Raw genomic sequence first — 12,692 nt, forward strand, 5'->3', positions numbered from 1 at the left:
TGTCCCCAAATGAAGGTGTCACTCTGAGGACTGCAGTGTGCCCATTCCAGTCATAGGACTGCCAGTCACCTTACAGGTGTTGGAAACTGAACGAGGGAAATCAAAGAAGAACTGATGGCTCTGCACTGTGGTAAAAACGATGCATCTGAATTACAGTGTTGGCAACGCATCTTGAATGAGCCGTGTATGAGCAGAAGAATGAACCAACCTGTCTCGATGTAGTACAGCCAAAGTGAGCCTTAAAGCCAAGATGGTAAGACTGTGTCTCATAGACTTCGGACATATTATCAGAAGGACCAGGTCCTGGAAAAGAGCCCTGTGGTAAAGGAGAGGGTCAGCAAAAATCAAAAAACACTAAGACATTTGTAAAAATAATTTCTTTTAGAAAAATTATATGGCTGGTCCCGGTGAGGTAAGGATTAAATATGTTCCAAATGTCTGACTTTAACACAATACTATTCCATTAACCCTAGTAAGAGGCAGCATTTACCCCCTTTAGTATATTCCTTCATGTCCCAGCGTTCTGCCTCTTAAAGAATCCATAGCTATTAAGGAACTGAATCATGTGGCAAGTCCTAAGTTCAGACTTCCCTCTGCAGGAGCATCCTTGTTCAAACCAAATTATTGCTTCACAAGGCTGTAGAAGCTGATGCATTTGGTCAGGTGATTAGCTAGTACCTCAAATCCCCCAAGCCAGATGCAGAATCCAGAGTAAGAGCAAACTTTGCCAAAGCTTCTCAGTACAGCTACAGAGACATGAAATGCTGAGAGTAGAAGTTCTTACTTGCTTAGCCAGCCAATAGAGCACATTGGGGCCTATGTCAGGAAAGCTACCTGAGTCCTAGGCCAGCAAGCAGTCGTTTGGGTGAGTAATTGGGTGGTGTGTAATTGGTGTTCTCCCCTGGTGACTCAGTACTAGTCTTCTGCACATGCTCGGTTGGGAAGAGGAAATCATAAAGATGTCAGCATCCCACTCATGTGACTTTGATGGAAGTGTGCTTTTTGTCTTTTGATATTAAAATTTTGGATAGAGAAGTATTGTACAATCGCTACCACAATCCGTTTCAAACATTTTTTTCTTTCTTGAACTCCTTGACGATAAACCCCAATATGAAAAAACAAATAAACAAAAAAACAACCACCAAGAAAACACAGGAAGTGTTGAAAAACAGATCAGGCTGATCATGCATCAGATTGGGGGTGGGGTTGGGGAGTATGTCAACCGATAGATTTTAACCATTTAAGTCAGGTTTATCATTTGATCTTCTGTAGTCATTTCCCTAATACACTCTGTTTAGCAACAAGTTTCTTCCCATTCCTCTATTATGGATGGAGGGAAATCCCTGGAGGCATATTTACTATGTAGACCCAACAACTGTATGTTTGGCCCCCACTATCACGCACAGCCTTCTGTGAACCAGAATCTCACAATTTAGGCTCTGATACTATTCCCTCCTTCAACTTCGGCTTATATGGTTTATTATCCTTCCTTCACTGATGCTGGTATGCTTCTTCCATGTGGATTTAGTTGACATCTCACTTATTGATGACTGCTTGTTTGGAAACAAACCTTCAATACTCCAGGCGCTATTTATCTGATAGCCGGGCACCATCCCATTTCTTCACCACACTTTGCTCTAGCACCCATATCCTCTTTGTTCTCTTCCCGAGGGTGAGTACTGAGCAGGGCCATGATGCAAGAACTAATTGTTCTTACATTGGAGCTAGGATTTAGTGGGAGCCCCAAACTCTTTCCTGGATCTGTGGGATTTTTTGTATCTGCCTTTGGCTCCCTTTCAAAACATCCTTGTTAATTTATGGGAGGGAGTCTTATTGATCATGCCCCTGGAACATAAAGATCTTCCACTAATATTGTCTTTGATTAGCCCCTGGCACTAATTATTTTAAAGCACTGCTGAGAGAGGGATATTGGGCCCATGAAGGCTAACTCTGTATCATACCTGAATTATTCCCTTGTACAGAATCAATCCTTTCGTGGCTGGACACTATTTACACAAACAATGTGAGTTGGCTCTTGGGGAAAATGGTATGCACTCAGTGTGCTACTTAGACTCAGGCTTCTGGATGGATTCTGGGCACCCAGGCTGGGTGCTGTGGAATGCTGGGGGCTTTAAATCTGGGATCTTCAGGGCACACGGCATGCTCCAGAAGCTGCATCAGTGAGACCCAATGCGGAAAATCCACTCAGTGAATGGGACTCTACCCCCAACACATTTGTAACCTGAGGTTTTAAGACTGAAAATCCATGGTGTCTGAGCAAGCAGAAAACAGCTGCCCCGAGATTGTTGATCTGTTGGTAGGCAGACAATCATGGTCTTCCTATGTCGATGCCCTGCTTTCCGTATTTAGACATATATTATTCTGGAAAACCTGCGACTGACATTCTCAGTGAACAGTATTCTATATTTTCCCTGACAGCCAGCGTCCATTTGTGATTTTACCCAAACTTTCCTACCTTTGGAAAGGACATCAGGTCCCGCTGTTATGATAGTCCAGATTGCTGGTAGCAAGCCGAGTCTAGTAAGTGGCTCTCCTCAGACCATCCCTGTTCTTATCAGATGGTGTTACACAGGTACAAGAATAGTGGGCTCTCCACCACTATGCACAGTCAGCCTCAACTGGGTCAGATGGGGAAAAGGTCAAATCCATCCCATCAAGTCCTTGCTCATTCTGACATACAGGTTCATAGGTGTAGTTCAAGTCGCTTATTGAGGGAGAAGCGCTGCTTCTGTCCCTCACAGCTGCATCCCTGATCTTGGAACCCCCGCATCTATCAGGAAAAAATTCGTCCAGGTGATGTGGTTAAAACTGCACTGTGGTACCAGCAGTTTCCCATTTCCCACCCTGCTTCCCAGACCCAGTAAGAACTGTGGGCATCTGTCCCGTTGCTTTTTGTATGTTGAGCATGCATACATGCTCATGAAGCCATGTGAGCCAGCCTTCGACACCTTCCTCTCCCCTGTTTCAGATGGACAATGTTTCAATTGCTCATTTCAATTCTTTGTCAAACCCTTACTCTGAGAATGGTCTGCAATATGGTGTGCACTCCTGATATGATGATTCTTGGCCACTGCTACACTCTATGGGCTGTAAAATGTATTTTACAGACCCTTTGGTCTGAGGAAATACAACATGGTGGCCTAAATTGGTATATATATTTTGTTCTAATCCCTTAATGGTGTTTTGACATGTGCTTCTGATATGTGATATGCAAAGTGCCGACCAAACACGTGTCTGCTCCTGCGAGGAACTCGTGCCATTTGTCCAGTATAATCTACTTGCTAATTTGTGCACCCCACCACCACCCCCCAGGAATCTGCCCGGTACTCATCTGCAATCTCTGTCTTTCTTGTTGTCAGACAGAGCAGTCCTTTCTGACATCGTGTGTGTCACAGAGGACAAACGTAAGGTGTCAAGATGCAGGCTACCTCCGCACTTCTATTGTATCCCCATATTGGCCCATTGCATTGATCCAAAGACTGCAACAATGTTCTCAGACAAAGCAATGATTATTAGATGGGCGTATGACCAGGCAGTGTCTCATTCTGATGTGTATAGGGTCTCTATAAGTTGGAACCAACAACTAGTGTGCCCACCTTGAACCTGGACAGGGATAGGTTGAGTCCCACTTAAACCCTTCACACGGACACACAGACACACACACACCCCTCACTGCCATTAAGGTGATCATGACACATAGTGTCCTTGAAGGACAGAGCAGAGCTGCCATTTGGGTTTCTGAGGCTGGAAATGATCATGGTAGTAGAATAGAAATCAGGGTATACAAGTAGGACTCTATTTCTACCAATAGCTTTTCGGGAGGAACTGCTCAAGCTAAAACTTTCTAGTTCAATAATATCTGACCTTTAGGTAAGAAATGCTACCTTCCATGTGTTAACATACATTTAGGATCTGACTGAATATGCTGTTTAGAGACGTTTATATTAGGCTGGGCTGACTAGAGAAACAAATCCAAGGACATTCAAATATGTGTAAGAGAGAGCTTTATATTAGGGAGTAATTATGTATCAACAAAACATCCCAGTCCATTCCAACTCAAGTCCTTTAAGTCCAATACTAGGCCCTAAGTCCCTCTCCAGACTCCATGAAGCCATGCAATGACGTAGAATGCAGGAACATCACTGGCCAGGGGAAGAAAACTCTTGTGAATCCAGTGGTGGTTGGAAGAATGGAGAGCAAATGTTTGGAGAATGACGAGGACAATGAATGTACAAATATGCTTAACACAACGGATGGATGTATGGATCGTGATAAGAGTTGTATGAGCCCCCAATAAAATGATAAAAAAATAAATAAAAAGTATAAAAAAGCAAAAAGAATACAGTAATTAAAAAAAAAAAAAAGGCTTGCTCACATCTCAGCATGGCTTGGAGGCATGCAAGTGAAAGAGAGAGAGAGAGAGTTAGTTCCCAGGATTCTCCTTATTAGGAGATCACCCCACAAGGAGGCAGCATCAGGCTGTGACCTGATTGACAGGCTAGACTCCACCCCTACACTTTAAGATGACACGAAATTATGTAATTACCACAGAGTTCATTTAAATTGTGCCATTTTTCTAATGATCTGGCTATTTAGATGTCAGGCACAACTTTGCACACCAGGCACATTTGAAGTACTATTTTATGGGACGTTTTGTCTACTGTTGAATCACGGAGTTAGTTTTAAAAAGAGAGAGAGAATTAATAAGCTTTACCTTCAGTTAGCTTTCTTTTGATAGTGAAAAAGAAAGTCCTTGGGGCAAGTATTATATGAGGTTATGAAAAACTATTGTTACTGAGATTCTGGTTCATACATATATGGGCCTATTACAAATAAAAATGGGTTTGCCCATGTCTCTGCAACCAGCAGGTGGCTGGAGAGAAGTTCATGCAGCAGTACACTTGTCTTGTCACCTTGGTTTACCTTGAAAAGGGACCAAATAAAACAGTGGCTCTGAGAGCATGGGCTGGGCTAATTAAGTTCAAGGCAGAGAGGTTAGTTCTGAAAGTTATGATGAGTGTTTGGGGGGATTCCAATGGAGTAATATTGATCCATTTTCTCAAAGGACACATGACAATAATGGGGGCTTTATTATGAAGAAGTTTTAAGACAATTGAAAATGGCATTGGTGAGAAAAAGGCCAAAACATTTGTACTGAGGAATTTTTTCCATCGTAACATTATTTGTGAAATGTACTTGCTCATTCACTCAGGGCAGCAATGGCTGTCCTATGAGAATTTTATTGGGAAAATACCCTATCCTTGCTACAGCCCAGTGATCGTCCCTTCAGACTTCTTTTTATTCCCTGAGCTCAATGAACATTTAAAGGGAACATAATCGACTCCGTCGAAAATGCCCAAACTAGCATTTTGATGTGGTGTAAATCTAAGAGTATGGAATTCTTCAGATAAAAGTTTGAGAGGTGGGAACACTGCCTTCAGAAGACCTAAGTGAAATGTTTGTTGAGAAACATCAGTTTCACATTTTGATATTTTTGTTGAATTTACAGTTCTATAGCTCAATAGCAATATTTTTTGACTGAAACTAGTAGAGTAGGGAGTGAATTGATATCCTTTTAATGCTAACTAAGAAACACATTAAAATAGTTTTCATTCCCCCCCACCCAAATTGTTCTATATCTGTATGAATCAGACTGCCTAGGTTGTCCTTTGAAGTATAGTGTGCTATAAGTTCCTTAGTTCTCCATACACATACCTATATGTCAGTTAAATTTTGTCTGAGAATGCATACTCTACTCTCAGGTGTTCTAATTGCAACTTAAATGCTGCCTGGGACACAGCATAGGCAGCACAGAAGAGAATGTTTCAATTACCATGTATCCTTGTAGAAATGGCTCAGTATTTGAAAACATTTGTTAATGGAAATATTTTCTGGACGTTGATCTGCAATATTGAATGAAACTGACTTACATGTGCCTATATTTTCATGAGAAAAAAAATGGGCCAGATGTAGCTGCCACTCAGATCTGGGTTGTGATTTATCCACACTATTTTTCATTCGTGCTTGTAAGAATCCTTCAATGACGTATATCGTTTGGGTTGATTGGTCTGCGTAGAAAAACTTGGCAATGGAATTTATGGATTGGCACTTGGAATCTCAACTCTGTGCTGAAGCTAATTAACTAAATACCCACAATGGATTTGCAATCTCCAGGGAATTTGAGAAAAGTTTGCAAAACTCCATAAAGCTTATTTGGGTTAGTCCCAGCCTGACTACAGTAAAAAACAAAGAAGTTATATTTCTGTTCTTTATAGGCAAGCAAATTCAATGCCTGTGTAAAATTATAACTGAAAATGAATGATGAAAAATTTCATAAGGTTCTATGAGAATTAGTCATGCAAGATAAGTATAAGCCTGCTTTGCTATTGTTTATGTAGCCTCACAATGTAGTTTGGAGATATTGAATCTCCGCATTTGTGTAAAACCATGTTAAAATCCTGGAAAAACACAATGATCACATCCAAAGGAAGATTATAAAATGTTATAAAACATAAATTCTAACACACCAATATGGGCCTGTGCATAGCATCATAGTAACGCCTGATTCTTCAGCATGGGATTTAGGTAGGGTATTTATTAATTCAATGTGGGTGGCAAGTGTGGGCAGGAGGACAGGAGTAAGCGACTTTCGTGTTGCTGAGAGAGGGATTCTCAGTTGAACCCCAGAGGGGTCTGATGAGAGAGGATGTTTGAAAGCGGCTTGAGGCTGTGGAAGGCAGTATGTTCCCAAGACAACAGTGCCACAGACTCCGAGGGAGATATGCAGATTCTCAAAAGTTGTGCCTTTTGCCAGTCTGGAGTTTTCCCAATAAGACCCAATATGGATACTGCACAGAATTCTCCCTTCCTTGTTAATAGATTTGATACTAGTTTTAAAATCTGGGTCATTTATTGCTATAATAAAATTCATTCCTGCAGCATAGCTTCTTTATCAGTGATTGTTTCCATGTTAGCATGTTGAACTTGTTACTCTAATGGAAAGTCTGGCAGGTCCCCTTATATTACTTTGTCAAAGAAATATCCTATCAGAAAAATAAGTCATATTAACCAATGCACATCTATTAGAACCAACTACAGACTCACATAAGACACAATCTTGTGTGTATATATGCGAGTGGATTTCAAAAACTGCGTGACGAAATTCCATTATTTTCCACAAATCTAGAAATTTTTAAAACTATGTATTTACTTATTGGTTATGATGAAGATCTCATATGACAGATTATTCTTAGCATTGCTAAAGTTAGGGTTCCTGTAAACAGATAGACTGAATAAGACCGGGTGTATTTGAAGGATGGTACTGGCAAAGGAATGTTGAAAGTACCATGGAGTGCGATAAAGAACAAACTAATCAGACTTAGGAAAAGTACAACTAGAATATCCCTTAGAAGCATGTAGGGTAGGACTTCAGCGCATGTGCTTTGGACGTGTTATCAGGACAGGACAGGACCGGTAAAAGGACACCATGCTTGGTAACAGAGAGACGGCGGGAAGAGGAAGACCGTCTACATGATGGATTGACACAGTGCCCACATACATGGGCCCAAGCATACGGACACTGTGAGAATGGTACAGGCCTAGGCCATAGTTTGCTCTGCCGTGCAGAGGGTCACCGTGGATCGAAACTGGCGCAATGGCGCTTCACCACAACAGCTTACACAGAATCTACAAGAACAAGAACGCTCAAGAGATTCCTTGTGGTTGAGTAAGAGGTAAGGAAGAAATTCTCGTTTTAATATTTCCATAGTAGGTTCTTGTGTACACACCTACGGAATCAAAAGGAAGAGTGAGTTTGGACAAGAACCCTGTACAGAGTGTGTTTTAGATTCAGTTCTGTCCCTTCAAGCAGTCTATTAAATTTCACTCTTTAAAAAAAGAAAGAAAGAAAAAGACATGGATTAAAAACCAAATCAAAATTAAAACAACAAAAGAAGAGTCAATGTGAATCTCAAACAATACGGGTTTGTCCTTTGGAATAAAGCATGATGCACGGTAGACCGTGAATGAATGGAGAACGCTTGTATAAGGCCTTTCCTCGGCAGTTTGTGGATAACCCATCCTGAATCTGCGCTTTAGAATCAAGCAGGTTCTGTAATTTATGCCATTTTTGGGGACCAAATTTTAGTTTCTGAGATTTTGGCATAGCAAATAATGTCTTAATTTTTTTATTCATTCCTGTGTTAACGGCAGAAGTTTTTATTCAGGCAATTAGGTTGCAGGAACAGGATGCCACCTATGGAAAGCCTACAAAGAGAAATGATTCTGAAGTTTTAAAACATTACTTACCACTTGGGGTTAATAATCAATAGATAGACATTACTGTAATTTATATTAGCATGACTAGTAATACACGGTTTATCTTTGGACACACTTTCCTTATAAGATTTTCTTTTAAAAAAGTTTTATTAAAAGATCACTTAGGGGCTTTTACAACTTTTATAATAATCCATACATCAATTGTATCAAGCATATTTGTACATATGTTGCCACCATTCTTTTCTAAATATTTACTTTCTATTGAGTCCCCGGAAGGTTTCCTTTTTATGTGTAATTTATAACTAAATTCTAGGTCTCAGGTCACTTTTGCATCTAGATGCAACTTATAACTTCAGTGATTTATTAATAAACACATATTTCTTGAGTTTATAATTAGAACTTATATAGACATATTGTTACACTCTTCTTTATGTGGTCCGATTTCTGCTTCAACTAGCGGTAAACAATAAAAACACAGCATCATTTCAAGTCTTTTAAACAATGAGATTCTGCAGAAGGATCTATTTTTATTATTGAATTGAGCCTTCAGGAGATTAAGTAATGTTAACATGAAATTTCATCTTAATGTGCAATAAATAGGTTGTAGACCTGATAAAAACAGTTTAGTTAAAAGAATTCCATTAGCATCATTACAATGATAGAGAAAATAATGTGCAAAATAGAGTCACTGTCATGATCCTGACCTTGTGATACAAATTAAAATAAAGAGAAGTGTCATATTTCTCGTGGTTCAACTTGGGTTCACCTAATAGAACTCTGACAAAAGCAAATGTTTTGTCACTTAGTCTGCTGCCAAGAACATTTTAGTGCATAATTAATGATAATCCATGCCTTAATGTGTGTGTCTGAATGAACACAAAGTTGCCACTGGTGCCACAGACACAATATCATTTTCAGTGTGAAGAGAGCAGCACGATTTCTACGAAAATAATGAGCTGTGGCACGGATAATAGAAGGTGTCAGAAGCACAATAAACATGATTAGAATGGACGAGGAGAAAGGAATAGTATTTAACATCATCAGAATTTTTCTCTGAAAAAAAGAAAAGTAAGCCCTTATTGGAGTTCATAGCTCTTCCCATGGACGCGTCTAAACAGCATGGGGTATGCCTTCTGTCCCATAGCTTACACGTCTGTCCACTCGGACCGATGGGGCCAGGAGGATGAGCCAGAATTGACTCAATGAAAATTCTTTTTTTCTCTCATTTCCATAAAAGTGTCAAGTACCTACCCATGCAAGAAAGAGATCAAAGGTATGAAGGGGAGCAGGTATACAATGTGTATACTGTGATGTAAAAATCACAGAATGGCCCTTCTCAAAGAACTCGCTGACATCGTGCCAATTCTGACTCATCATTTTCAAGAAGTAGGGAAATGGAAACTTTGATAGATCTTTTAAGAGAGAATTAGAGAATTAGAGTGGGTAATAGTTCAAGCTACTCTGTTGGCTGCTTTTATTTGCATTCTAGGAACACCCTCAATGGAGAAAAGTATAGGGCAGTTTAAGATGTGATATATAGCATATGCATGTAATGTATAAACATGAACAGTTATCAAGATATCCATTATTAATATTTAGTAGCACATATATATAACTAATATATGAATATAGAAGCAATATTTAAAAAGTTATTTCAGCCTAAAATTATTTTCCATATTTTAAAAATTATGCTATCTTAAAGCCTCAAAACCACTTTAAAATACTCTCAGGGCTATTTTATCATATGTATTAAATCTATTTTCTTACTTTTTGTTTTCCCTCACTTTTCTTTTAATTCCATTCTAAAATTTTATGGAAATGATTTTACAAATTGCTACTATTTTTTTAAAACTACTTTTATTTCTTGGGATTTCATGTGGAAATCATTTATTTGTTTCATTTTACATATGTATTGTATTTCTGTTTAATAAATATATATTATACATCTACTACTAAACAGTAATACTATGGAGCAAATAGAAATTACTGCTTTCCATAAGATATTTAAATTGGAACATATGAAGAAGGGTCATAATGTGACCATAAAATAAATGTTAAATAAAGTGAAATATATTAAATTGCGTATTCAATTAAATAAAAGCAAAAGTAAGTAGGATAGTAGGGTGAGGGATGAAGCGAGTGAAAGGGGAGAGGCATCTTATAGGAAGAAGGTGAGGGTGGGGCAACCCTGTACCAAACGGACTGGTCAGTTTAGACAAAGGGACGAGCAGGGCCCAGGCTCTCATGCTGAAGCACAGGAATTGCACAGGGAGCATCAGGGTAACCAGTGGAGCCAGAAGTGAGAAAATGAGATGAACATAGGAGGAAATGAAATCATAGAGGTACAGAGGCAAGATCTTATAGATCCTTTTAGGTCGTTGATTCTTACCAGGCAAGGAAATGGGAAATCAGAGAAAGGACCGATTTAGCACCTGTTTTATGAGAATTATTCTCAGTGTTACATTGGAAATAAATAATAAAAAGACAAGAAAGAATTCAGGATACAAAGAAGGAGTGAGGATGTTTGGAAGACTAAAACCAGAACTTGCTGACAAAGTTAATTTGATGCGTGGGAGAAAGAGGGGTATTAAAGATGGGTTCAGGTCATGAACTCAGTAATGAGAAGGATCATGGTGCTGTAAACAGACATAGGAGAACTGAGATTTATAAGTGGGCTTGGGAGAAATGTAAGGGATAATTAAATTAAAAATTTAATTTTAAATTTTTAGATGTCTAATGGTATTCAGAGAAGAGAGACTTTGCTTTCAACTCCAATAAACACAGTCTCAGAATCCCACAGGAGGTTGCTATGAGTCAGCATTGACTCTATGGCGGTTTGGGTGCATTGGAATAATAGTCAAGGTCTCTTGGTGGCACTGTTTTTGGTTTAACTCAACCTAAAGCTTTGGTTCTCAACCTGTGGGTCGCGACCCCTTTTGGGGTCGAAAGACCCTTTTATAGCAGTTTCCTAGTACCGTCAGAAAACACATATTTCCGCATCACTGCTCCTCTGTCTGCCTCCAGGCGGGTCCACCCACATACAAATAAACCCGCATCTGAGTACCCAGCATGAAGACTGTTAACCATGCTACACCATGCTTCAAGACAAAATTTCATTTATTTGTAATTAGAAATAAATATTTCACAATATAGAATTAGATATTGTTTTTGTGATTAATTCCTATGCTTTAATTAGGTTCAATTTATCACAATGAAAATACATCCTGCATATTAGATATTTACATTATGATTCATACTAGTAGCAAAATTACAGTTATGAAGTAGCAACGAAAATAGTTTTATGGTAGGTGGTCACCACAACATGAGGAACTGTATTAAAGGGTCGCAGCATTAGGAAGGTTGAGAGCCTCTGACCTAAAGGTTGGTGGTTTGAACCCACGCACTGGTGCCTCAGGAAAGAGGCCTGTGTGGGCTGCTTTTGTAAACATGACCAGTCATGAAAATGCCATAGAGCAACTGGATGCCTTAGCACATAGGCATCGACCCAAAGGAAAAATACTTGATACTCTGGGTCTTCAGTAAGCATTCAAGTTGTGATGTTGAGCAAAATTTTGCGTGAGAATTTCGTGTTCAGGAAAGTCTGGACGGGAGATTTAATAAGTCCACTCTCTGCAGATAGATGGTTGACAAGCAGATGGGACCGTCAGAGATTGAATGCGCGCTCCAAGAGCGAGAGGAGAGAAAGGACCAAGCCCCGACATTCCAACGTCACCATGACGAGCGGCAGCTAGTAGGCGAGTTTGAGGAAGAAGAAACAAACCAAGCTGTGGTGCAGGAAGAAGGAAAACCAAGGGCAATAAAGGAAAAACCAAATAAAAACAATGCTTCAAGTAAGGGGGCAAGACAGTGAGGTAAATGTGTTTGATGACTAAGAAAATAAGCAATGAGTTTGACCCAGCAGATTCAGCATTGGCGACAGAATCTATAACCTGAAAATATTTTGCTACCGTCATGGGGGAGAGTTTAACTTGAATGGATTTAACAAAATGAAGGAAGAGAAATTTTAAGAAAAGGTTTTAGGCATTTCTTTTGAAGAGTTTTGCTATGAATTGGAGATAGAACTTGAGGGGGTGTAGAGATCTCAAAAGTTTTGTAGAAAATCTAGAATGTAGAGATGAAGGCTTTATTATTATTAATTATTTGAATTGAAGAAATAAGCAGCATTTATCTAGCATAAGGAAAAGAAAACAAAGTGATGAAGTATCTCAAAGGAGAAAGAGTCCCTGGAGCGCCATTCTGTAGCAGAGGATGTATGCGAACCAATGCAAAATCTTTTTTTTTAAATCATTTTACTGGGGACTTTTGCAGCTCTTATCACAGCCCATACATATATCCATTGTGTCAAGCACATTTGTACATATGTTGCCATCATC

This window comes from Echinops telfairi, unplaced genomic scaffold (assembly GCF_000313985.2).
Source record: "Echinops telfairi isolate 266 unplaced genomic scaffold, ASM31398v2 ScPeMD7_3533;HRSCAF=4204_0, whole genome shotgun sequence".
In the NCBI taxonomy this organism is placed as follows: domain Eukaryota; kingdom Metazoa; phylum Chordata; class Mammalia; order Afrosoricida; family Tenrecidae; genus Echinops; species Echinops telfairi.